Here is a 12,062-nt window from a genome sequence, read left to right on the forward strand (position 1 = left end):
AAAATCCACAAAATATCTCAATTATTACAACCCTTACTCCTGAATCAAAAGTAAACTAGTCTCTATCCATAATGCTTACTAGATATGATGAGTTTAAATGGAAATAAAGCTTTAATCTAAGCTTAGAAGTAAGTAATTAAACACTAGATATGTAGAAAAGTGTAAAGAAAGAAAGAAATCTGCAAATCTTAGTTGAAAATGGTGTGGAAGGTGAAATGACTACTCCAATTCAGCTTAGCCTCCTCCTTTCTTCCTTTGCTCCTTGCCTCCTCTAAAATGAGAAAATGGGACTATATATATCATTTTTCCGACATGGAGCCCTAAAATAGTATGTTCTAGGAGGAATACATTAAGGGAATCTTACCTTGACTCATTAATGAACTCTTTATGGATCATAAGTGGGTGCATAAGTTATGCGATCCCTTATGCACATTTCATGATTAAGGTTACTTATGCTGTTGCATGAGTGCATAGGTTATGCACAATTCGTGATCTGCATAAGGGAGGTGAGAATGTGCATAAATATGCGATCTCCTTATGCACATTTAATTTGGCAGAGCAGTGATCTTCCTCCTTATGCGAGCGCATAGCTTATGCGACAAGTTATGCATGATTTAGTCAATACATATTTCAGCTTGAAAATTTGTTTTTGGCATCTTTTTCTGTAGAAGACACTCCTCAATGGCAAAATTCTCTTTAGTCCTTCAAAAACACCATTTTCCTACAAAACAAAGCAAAAATTACAAATTAATCCAAAGTTGACAATTATGGAAAACTAACTAAATAACTAAAGAAATTAGCTAAAAATGACTAATAACCAAATAAAATGATTGTGAAATTAGACCTAAATGACTATGCAAAATATGTGCATCAAATACCCCCAAACTCAAGCTTTTGCTGGGCCTCAAACAAACTTTAAAATGTGATGCAAAGTTTTTAGGGTGCCTTATCCAAAGAGTTATGAAAATCACTCATTAAGGTAACTTAACACACGTTTAGCCATACCAACAATCCATATACCCAAACTTCAAAATGCAAATAATTTAATGCTTATCCAAGCTTTCATAGCTTAGCCATCAAGTCAATTATCATTCAAATCCCCAAACCAACTAATCAAAGAGAGAGTCATGCTCAAAAGGAATTCTAGGACAATTGATAACCAAAGTATCTCAACATGGAATGATAGAATTGAATGAATAGATGAATAGTTTTCCAATCCCATAGGCAAATTCCTACTCCTATCTTCACTAATGTAGCAAGTACTATCAAGAGATCAAAGGTCTTTTTAGGGATGTAGTGGGGCCATGGGGTTCAAAATGAGACTAAGAAGAAAGATAGGTAAAAAGGATTCAAAGCATGAGAATATTTTCAATTTTGAAACATAAGGTACACTTTATTATATATATATATATTTTTTATATGGGAGAGAAGAATACACAATGAGGATTGTCAAGTGCTAGCATAGTTTACAAAACACATAAAATGGAGGGACATTTTGATACTTTAACTTGTATTTTGTATTTTCTTTTGATGATTGTCCCTAAAATTGCCAGCCCCAAACTCATTTCTTTTGATACTTTGGGTGGATTTCTTTCATTTTGAATGGCAATAGTGAAAAGCACATATACTAGCACTTTTACAAGGTGACAAGTATTTCTTCTCCCTTTTATTGTATTTTTTTTTTCTTTTCTTTTCTTTTTCTCTTTTTTTTTTTTTTTATGTACCTAATATTGTAAATAATTATTCTCATGAAAAGGGTTGGAGTGTTTGGTTCATTGGCTAGGTAACAATAAGGATTTCAAGAAAAATTAGAGGTAAAAAGGCTCAAAGGGGTTTGCAAGGATAAATTTTAATTTGGAAAAAGGGCCAAAGGTTTAAAATGAGAAGGTTTAAATCAATGAATGCCTAATCATCTCTCTTTTCAAGTACAAGCTGGTATTTCGCCTTGAAAGGTTTAGAAAATTTGTTCTAGGATTGGTGAGACATCATTTGACTACCTTATATCCAATAATTCCCTCTAAACACTTCCATCTCCAAATGACTAGTTGGGTGGCTTTTTGGCTAAGAAGATATAGGCAAGGGATAACACTTCAAAACTTTGCACCTCTTAGGAAACTTTCAATCCACAAACCCAACTAAAGGTAAGTCAAATCACTCTCATAGGCAACTTTTCAATACTCAAGGGATTTGGCAAAAGATTTTAATGCATGATGCATGATTCCTAAAAATGAGCAATGCATTAACTAAATGGAAGAAGTCTATTTGTGTGCAAAGTGTATAATTTCTAAGTGATATATAATGTGTGTGTAAATGTGTTATGTATATGTATGTATGGATGTATATGTAAAATATTTACAATATATGTAAATGAAATGGGATGAGATGTTCCTATACTCAAAATGTAAAAAAAATGAAGCAAAAATCAAAATGAATGTGCACCCCAAACTCAAAATTGGACATTGTCCTCAATGTCTCAAGTAGTGCATTATCAAAATTCAAAGTAAAGAGAAATTACAGGAATTGTGAAATTTAAGAGCAAAAGGAAAGAGTTACAGTATAGAGCGGATGAGAATTCAAGGAATAATGGTGATGCATAAGAAATTTGCCTGAGGTTATGCGAGTTAAGTCTTTATCCGAACATGTGCATAGGTAAGGTGCATAAGACATGCGGTGCTGTATAAGAGGCAATAGATGTTGCATAGGCTATGCAGGACAGTTGCATAAGGGAAATACAACCTGTGCAGTTCTGCAGAAGTAGCTGAAAGAGTTGCACAGGCTATGCAAAGGTTATGCATGAGGAAATTCATAGGTATGCAGTGTATACAAAAGCTGCTGCATAGGAATTGGCAGGAAATGTACAACCAGATAAAAGTATGGAAATATAGGCAGTATGGGCAAATATGTACAAAAAGGCAATTAGTTCAATAAAAATCAAAGAATAAAAATGTAATAGCTATTCAATTAAACTTCAAAGTAAACATAATTTAACAGAAACTCATTCAGAACAAATCAACAAAATCCAAAACAAAGTAAAAATGGTTGAACATATTTACAAAGAAAAGGTCCTACAAGATTGAACAAAAGTAAACTAAACACTAATCTATGTCTATTGTTTTCCTTTGTCCAAGGATGTTGCTAAGAAGTGGTAGGCTGCTGCATTTGTCGAAATGATGGTGCGGGGAGGAGGTGATGGAGGTGGGGTGGCATGCCCGGGAAGATCATGAGTTGCTTCACCATTTCCTTGATTCTTCTGTTTGTCCTGGTTTCCATGACAAGGTCAAGCAGGTTGCTCATGGCGATCCTTTAGTGTATCAAGACCAGCATCAAGCTTCCTATCCACAAAGTAGATATCATCACTAAGCTGTCGAGGTAGGTGAATAAGGCTTTAGTGTTGAATGGAGGAGGTCTTTGTGGATGAGGTAGGTTCATTTGTAGGAGGAATGGGTGGTGAGGTAGCTGGAGTGTCTGAGTAGGTGAGGGTGGGGTAGGGGTAGTAGGGTCTTTGTGGGGCTGGTGTGAAAGGTTGGGTTTCTGGTTGTGCAATAGGCTCGATTTAGTTTGCGAGGTGGCAGTGTCATCAAAATATGATAAATGGAACCTGTTTTGGTTAAGTGTGCGATATCAAAATAGGAAGTGTCCTCAAGTCTTTGGGATTGAGTGCTCTGCGATTAAAGCCAAAATGTTTGGCTATAGTGATGATGAGTCCACCCAAAACAATGTCACCAATGGATTTGGTGGCAATATGCACACATGTTAGCAAAAGAAGTAACACAGAGACACCTTAACTTTGTGAAATGCACACCATAACATAAAAGTTGATTTGCCACACGAACTAGTCCCTCGCCCAATATGGTGCTAGCCATCAACCTATGAATAAACCTAAGTGCGGTCAAGGATTTGGGATGTTTTGGACCTACCGAGAGAAGGTTTGGGGTTGGTTTGTTATGATTCTCCAAAATTGGGCGATTCGGATGCCCTTATTGGCTACCTCTAATCCGATTATGTGGTACTCTAAAGAACCCATCAATTGCAAAACCAAAAATGCTATGAAATTGATCCAATGACACTCTCTATTTTGCCCCAAGCATCTAAATGTCATAATTGGCTTATAGTCTACATCATGCAAGTTGAGGGTAGCAGAGAATGAAGAAATAAACTCCAAAACTAGAATTGGATAAAATAATTATTTCTTATGCACCAATTCTGTCCAACCCATACCGACAATCAATGCAACTACATTAAAAAATAAACCCAGAGATTTTAGAGCATCGGCAGATATATACCTAGTAGGTTGTACCCTTCTATCTTTGAGTCTTTTGAAAGCGACTTTTGAATTGTATCGGGGAGAGGCGGGTAGCTTTGATACAAATGGGGTTCTTTGGCTGTCCTTTTCTTTGGAAGAAGGTGTAGAGGCTGGAGCTTTTGGCTTTTTAGGAGGTGGCTTGAAAATGGGGTGGGTGGGTCTTTGCGTTTGGACGGAGGAGGAGCAGAGGGCATGGGTCGCCGCAGTTTGGATCGGATTTTGCGTTTGTATGTAGTTGAGGGAGTTGGTGGTGGTGTAATTTGGGGTGGATGATTGTAAGGGGGATGTATCGATGACAATGGATATACTTAAATAGGAGAAGCGGGGCGTGAGTTTGGAGTGGAATCCATGGTCGATTGGAGTAGAGATGGAAATGTAGGGGATTTAGGGTTTCGTGATGAGGCGATGGAGAAGATGGGAGAGATGGCGAGAATGCGGAAAGAAATGGAGGATGAAGGGCGGTCGTGGGGTTCAAGAGTCGGGAAGTGGAGGTGGTGGGAATGGCCTTTGCTGAAAATGAATTTGAATCGGGTTGTAGGAGATTGCATAAGGAGAAAATGATTTATGCATAACTTGTGCGTGTTTCAAAAAGGATTTATATTTCAGAAAAGTGCTTATGCACAAGTGCATAGGTTATGCCTTTGTCCTTATGCATGTTTGGTGGCCACTGAAATGGTGAGGAGCGAAGTCATGCGGGAGTGCATAAGTTATGCACTCCCCTTATGCATCTCTCGGCAAGAATTGTTTTTCAGAAACTTGGGTCATGCAGATGTGCATAGGCTATGCACTCTGCTTATGCACTCTGCGGCAATTTTTGGGATTTTGGAATTTTGGTTATGCAGAAGTGCATAGGCTATGCACATTGCTTATGCAGGTCTAGGTAACTTTAGTGGTTTTGTTTTTACGGTTATGCGGAGTGCATAGGCTATGCACTCTGCTTATGCACTCTTCGTTGAATTGATTTTTGGAGATCTTGGTTATGCAGAGGTGCATAGGCTATGCACCTTCCTTATGCACCCCTCGGCAAGAATGATTTTTCTGGGTTTTTGGTCATGCAGAAGTGCATAGGTTATGCACTCTGCTTATGCAACCTTCGGCAGAATTGGAGCTGTGGAATTTTGGTTATGCAGAAGTGCATAGCTTATGCACCTTCCTTATGCAAACTTCGGCAGAGAGAGAAAATGAAGGATTTGAAGTTATGCAATTGTGCATAGGTCATGCACTCACCTTATGCAAGTTTTGTGAGATATGAATTTTGACAAAATGAGGTTATGCGGGTTGCATAAGCTATGCACTCTCCTTATGCACTTGCAATAAAGGTGAAAAATGGCAAGAATTTTGGTCATGCGATTGCATAAGCTATCTGATTGCTTATGCACAAGTTTAACAAGATCAAGAATGCAATAGAACATGGATTGCAAGTGTGAAAGATACCCTGGAATGATGAAATATAATTCTATGAAGCACAAACCATGAGAAATTTTCACCAAAAACACATCAATATATTCAAAATTCATCAAAAGTGCATCACATAAGCATGTAAAAATGGATCCTACATAAAGACCTTTGAGAGCTATGCCATTTTGACTCAAATTGCAAATCAACATTTAGCACATAAAACTCCATAAAAATCTGTATAAAGTTGCATCAAACCACAAATGAGAAATGAAATCTCCAAGATTTGCCAAGAAAATTCAACATTTCTACTTTGAATCCTACAACCCAAAGAAGCTCAAAGCGCAAAAATGACTCACTTACCACCATAATATCATTATAAGCACAAATATTAGAAAATTACCCACCCAACCTCACCAAAAACACATGTAATCTGCTGCAGATTCTATTGTTACGATGCATAAACGGATAGCAATTTCAGTTCACCAACCTTTCTCCATTGATATACATCCAACCTCATCAAAAATACAAGTCATTGGCTGCAGACACCCCTTTTTGCTGCAGATTTTATTTTTCCTCTGCATGAACTAGATTGCAGCTCCTGCACAGTTATGCGACAAAAGCTTATCGATTCTTTTGAAGGACTAAATTTGTCAAGTTAAATTACTTCCCAATAGTTCACCCCTTCTTCATTGAATTACATCTACAAGAGACAAAATTTAACAATGTCAAAAATTGAATTTGGGAGATTTAAGATAAAAACAAAATTAATGAAAATGAAAGTAAATCAACAAAAGCAAAATAAAAGGACTTGGGATGCCTCCCAAGAGGGCTAATTATAGTCCTTATTTGGACTTTTCATGAATTTATTTGAAAAGAGGTGAGGATTGGAGAGCTTGTAATGACTTGCTCCTAGTATTGGGTCTCGGTTATGTAATGCTTCAATCTATGCCCATTGACCTTAAAATTCCCAGTTTTTCACTCCAAATTTCTATTGCTCCATAAGGAAAACCTTAGAAACTCTATATGGACCAGTCCACCTTGACTTGAGTTTTCAGGAACAATTTCAATCTTGAGTTGAACAACAAAACTGAATCACCTTCTTTGAATTCCTTTTTCCTCAGATGCTTATCATGCCAAACTTTAGTTCTTTCTTTGTAAATACGGGCACTTTCATAAGCATCCATCCTCAATTCCTAAAGCTCATTAAGTTGTAACAACCTTTTCTCACGACTTGCTTAAGATCAAAATTCAAGTCTGAATGGCCCAATATGCTCTATGTTCTAGCTCCACGGGTAAATGACAAGACTTACCATACACCAACCTAAAGGGAGTAGTTCCTATAGGTGTTTTGTAAGCGATCCTATATGCCCATAAAGCATCATCTAGTTTGATAGACCAATCTTTCCTAGAATTGTTCCTTTGTTTTCTCCAAAATATGCTTGAGCTCTCTGTTAGAAATTTCAACTTGTCTGAAGTTTGAGGATGGTATGGGGTAGCTATCTTGTGCACTACACCATACTGCCTCATTAAGCTCTCAAATTGCTTATTACAAAAATGGGAACCCCCATCACTAATTATAGCCCTAGGAGCTCCAAATCTGCTCAAGACAAATTTTTTTCAAAAATTTTACTACCACTCTAGCATCATTAGTTGGCGTTGCAATAGCTTCCACCCACGTCGACACCTCGTCAACCCCCCCTCAGATGTATCGATTACCATATGAAGGAGGAATGGCCCCATAAAATCTATTCCCCAATCATCAAATAATTCCACTTCAAGAATATTATTTAGTGGCATTTGATCTCCTTTTGACAAATTTCCTCTCCTTTGAGATTTATCACAATCCATCACAAATTTCCTCACATCCTTTAAAAGATTTTGCCATAAGAAACCAGCTTGCAAAATTTTACTATTTGTCTTAGAGATGCCAAAATGTCCTCCATAATCAGAAGCATGGCAATGATGCAAAATACTCTGGATTTCCTCTTCAGGAATACATCTTCTAATTAGACCATCACAACATCTCCTAAAGAGTAAAGGATCATCCCATCTATAAAACTTCACTTCATGCAAGAACTTTTTCTTTTGTTGCCATGTCATACCTAGAGTAATATTCCACAAGATAGATAATTCACAAAATCTGCATACCAAGGTAGTTTAGCAACAAGAGAAAAGTTGTTCATCAAGAAAAACTCATCAATAGGGATTTCATCCAATTCTTCACCATCCAATTTCAACCGACTAAGATTGTCAGCAACTACATTTTCAGCTCCTTTCTTATCTCTAATCTCCAAATCAAATTCTTGTAGCATCAGAATCCACCTAATGAGCCTCGGTTTGGCCTCCTTTTCTGAACAAATGCACGATGGTGCATGATCTGAAAATATAACCACCTTTGAGTCAATAATGTAAGGTGCGAACTTTTCCAATGCAAAGACAATTGCCAAAAATTCCTTTTCGGTTGTTGCATAATTTGTTTGAGCCTCATCGGTGTTCTACTAGCATAATAAATAGCATAAGCCTTTTTGTCCTTTCTTTGACCAAGAACAGCCCCAATTGCATAGTTGCTAGCATCACACATAATTTCAAAGGTAGGCTCCAATCGGTGGTTGCATGATTGGTGCGATGATGAGCTTGCTTGAACTGCAAAAGGCATCCAAACACTCTTGGTCAAATTCAAATGGTGTGTCATTACTTAACAAATTAGACAAAGGTTTAGCTATTTTAGAAAAATCCTTAATAAAGCGTCTGTAGAACCGGCATGTCCTAGGAAACTTGAATTCCCTTGACATTGGTAGGAGGAGCCATCTTCTCTATCACTTCAACTTTGGCTTTATCAACCTCTATTCCTCTGTTAGACACCAAATGTCCAAGCACTATCCCTTCTGAACCATAAAATGACACTTTTCCCGATTTAACACAAGGTCGATGTCGCACATCATTGCAAAATTTTAGAAAGGTTAGCCAAGCATATATCAAAGAAGATCCATAAGCAGAAAAATCGTCCATAAAACCTCCATTATGTCTTGATGAAATGCAGAAGATTGCCATCATGCACCTCTGAAAAGTGGTGGTGCATTACACAACCCAAATGGCATCCTTCTATAAGCAAAGGTTCCATATGGACAAGTAAAGTGGTTTTCTCTTGATCATTTGGATGGATAGGGATTTGAAAAAACACGAATATCCATCTAAATAGCAAAAGTAAGAATGCCTAGCTAGTCTTTCCAACATTTGATCAATGAAGGGAAGTGGAAAATGATCTTTTCTAGTGGCAACATTTAATTTTACGTAATCTATGCACATTCGCCAACTAGTCACCGTTCTAGTGGGAATTAATTCATTATTTTCATTTTTGACCACTTTGTCATTCCACCCTTCTTTGGGACAACATGTCTTAGGCTCACCCAAATCTTATGCGAGATGGGATATATGATCCTGCATCAAGCAACTTCAAAATTTCCTTTTTAACAACTTCTTTCATATTTGGGTTCAACCTCCTTTGATGTTCAATAGATGGTTTACAATTTTCTTCCAAAGCTGATTCTATGCATGCAAAAGTGTGGGCTTATTCCTTAATGTCATCTATGGTGTATCCCAAAACTTTCCTAAATTTTCTCAACACTCTTAACAACTTATCAGCTTCTAAAGTACTCAAGTTTGCATTTACAATTCTTTGGATAAGTGTTATTAGTGCCAAGAAATTCATACAGTGAGAAGGAAGTTGCTTAAGTTCTACCTTAGGTGCATCTTCTTCCTTGAATGATGATTGCTTAAATTCAGCTTTTTCCTTTTGTGTGAGTTGAAAAACTGGAGCAGAAATGAATGGTGGACTTCCCTCTAAGTGTTGAGTATATGCAGCTACATGAGGTTGTCATAGTCTATGCCTCCTCCATGAACCAAACAATTTTCAAGTGGATCTTACGGATATTTCTTTCGAAGTGTTCTTCAACGACTTATCAATAATATCAACTCTCAAGCAAGTATCGACTTGAATGATGCTTCTTCATAGAGTTATTAATATTGAAAATTAATTGCTCTTCACCAACCCTAAGAGTAAGCTTTTCTCCTTTCACATCAATCAATGCTCCTGCTGTAGCTAGAAAGGGTCTCCCCAATATAATTGGAATATTAGAATCTTCCTCCATGTCCAAGATGACAAAGTCAACAGGTATATAGAACTTTCCAACCTTCAGGGGCACATTCTCCAAAATCCCTTCAGGATACTTGATTGTTCTGTCAGCTAACTGAAGAGAAATGTGGGTTGGCTTTAGATCTCCCATGTTGAGCTTCTCATAGATAGAAAGGGGCATAAGGCTAACGCTGGCCCCTAAATCACATAGAGCTTTTGTAGAACAAGACTCTCCAATGTGGCATGGAATTGAAAAACTCCCTGGATCCTTAAGCTTTGGAGGAAGTTTCCTCTGGAGGATAGCACTACATTCTTCTGTCAAAGCTACAGTTTCATCATCTTCAAGTTTTCTCTTATTTGAGAGAATTTCTTTCAAGAATTTTGCATAAGAGGGCATTTGTGAAAGAGCATCAACAAAAGGCACATTTATGTAAAGTTTCTTCAAAACCTCTAAGAACTTCCCAAATTGCCTATCAAGCTTGGCTTTGTGAAATCTTTGAGGAAAGGGAAGTTGTGGCTTGTAGGGCTCAGGAGGTATATACTTCTCTTCTTTTTCTTCAAATTTCTCCTTACATTTTCTGCACTCTCTTGTTTTCCACTCTCGTCGGTTCCTTTCTCATTTTCTCTCTTCTCACTTTGTTTTCCTCTTCTCATCATTTATAACTTTACCACTTCTTAAAGTAATAGCTTGACAATGCTCTCTTGGATTTTACGGTTGACTTGGAAGCTTTCCAAAAGATTTGGCACTTGAGGAAGATGCTTGTTGTGCAATCTGGTTTTCCGGCGATACATTGTGTGTTTGCATTTGTTCGACCTTGCTTTCACCTCTCTCATCTCCTCATCATGCTTATTTTGATTGGCAAGAATGCTGTTGCAATAAAGCTTGATGGTGGAATTTCGTTCTTCTTTGTTTTGGTGGGGTTCATATTTTCTGCTGAAAATTGGGCAATGGTTGCCTATTTTGCTGATATGGAACTTGACTTTCTTTGTTGTGGTTGAAAATTCTGATTTTGAACTTGATTTTGCTGATTTCCCCATGAAAAGTTGGGATGATTCCTCCAAAGTTGGATTATAAGTTTGAGAATAAGGATTCCCCATTTGCTTGTTTCCATAATTACCAACATATGCTGCTTGTTCTCCATAATCTACTCCACAATTTGGTAGTTTCCTCTGCATAAGCCACTTGTTGTGAACTTCGGTGATGATGTTGAACTAACCAACATACTCAAATCTTCCATCTTCTTAGCAAGGACATTTGTAAGTGCATCAAACTTTGCATTAATCATGTTGAATGGATCAAGATCATACATCCCAGACTTGCCTTTTACGAGTTGGGTGGTCCTCTTGGACTACTCCAAAGATGAGTATTCTTTGCAATTTTCTCTAATAACTCATAAGCTTCATCTTCATGCTTAATGATGAATTCTCCTCTGTTTGAGCATCAATAATTCCTCTGATTGCGGAGTGACATTTGTGTAGAAATTCGATTTATCATCCATTTTGGAATGGCATGATGTGGGCATAATCTTTCCAATTCCTTCCATCTCATCCATGATTCATAGAGAGTTTCATCTTCTCTTGGTGCGAAAGATGTCATTTGATTCCTCGACTCTTGAGTTTTCAGTGGAAAATATTGTGCAAGAAATGCATCGATTAGTTGCTCCCAATTTGTAATGGAGTTGTGAGGTAAAGAATCAAGCCAATCCAATGCTCTATCTTTCAAAGAGAATGGGAATAGCTTCAATCTTGCTGCATCATCAGATACTCCAGGTTGTTTTTGCATGTCGCAAATCATAGCAAACTTCTTCAGGTGTGTGTGTGGATTTTCAGAAGGATGTCCTCCAAATTGAGAGTTTTGGATCATTTGAAGAACTCCAAAATCCATCTTGTAACTATTTGCATCAATCCTTGGTCTTGCTATGCTCTCTCTCAAGTCATCAAAGCGAGGAAAAGCATGATCCATCATACTTCCCTAAACACGTTTGCATTAACAACTTCTTCCCCTTGGGCTTCATTTTCATTGTTTTGACCATTTCCAGCATTACCAACACCAATTCTAATTCTTTCATCAGCCATATTTGCTTCAATTTCGGTTTCTCTCTCAGCTTCCTTCCTTTTTCTGGTTTCTTTCTTGTTGGCCTTGCAAAATTTCTCAATTTCAGGATTGAAAAGTAAGGTTGTGTCACTTGAGCTTCTAGCTCTTCTCATAAAAGATTAAAGTACCTGAAA

The 12,062-nt window shown here is 37.4% G+C and overlaps 1 non-coding gene across 1 annotated transcript; it reads left to right on the plus strand.

Annotated features, from left to right (window-relative positions):
- Positions 1 to 11,338: 11,338 nt before the first annotated feature.
- Positions 11,339 to 11,446, plus strand: LOC131180309 (small nucleolar RNA R71). Its single transcript, XR_009149085.1, has one exon. It is a non-coding gene; the product is annotated as a small nucleolar RNA R71 (small nucleolar RNA).
- The last annotated feature ends 616 nt before the right edge of the window (positions 11,447 to 12,062 follow it).

The sequence above is a fragment of the Hevea brasiliensis genome, chromosome 5 (genome assembly GCF_030052815.1).
Source record: "Hevea brasiliensis isolate MT/VB/25A 57/8 chromosome 5, ASM3005281v1, whole genome shotgun sequence".
In the NCBI taxonomy this organism is placed as follows: Eukaryota; Viridiplantae; Streptophyta; class Magnoliopsida; order Malpighiales; family Euphorbiaceae; genus Hevea; species Hevea brasiliensis.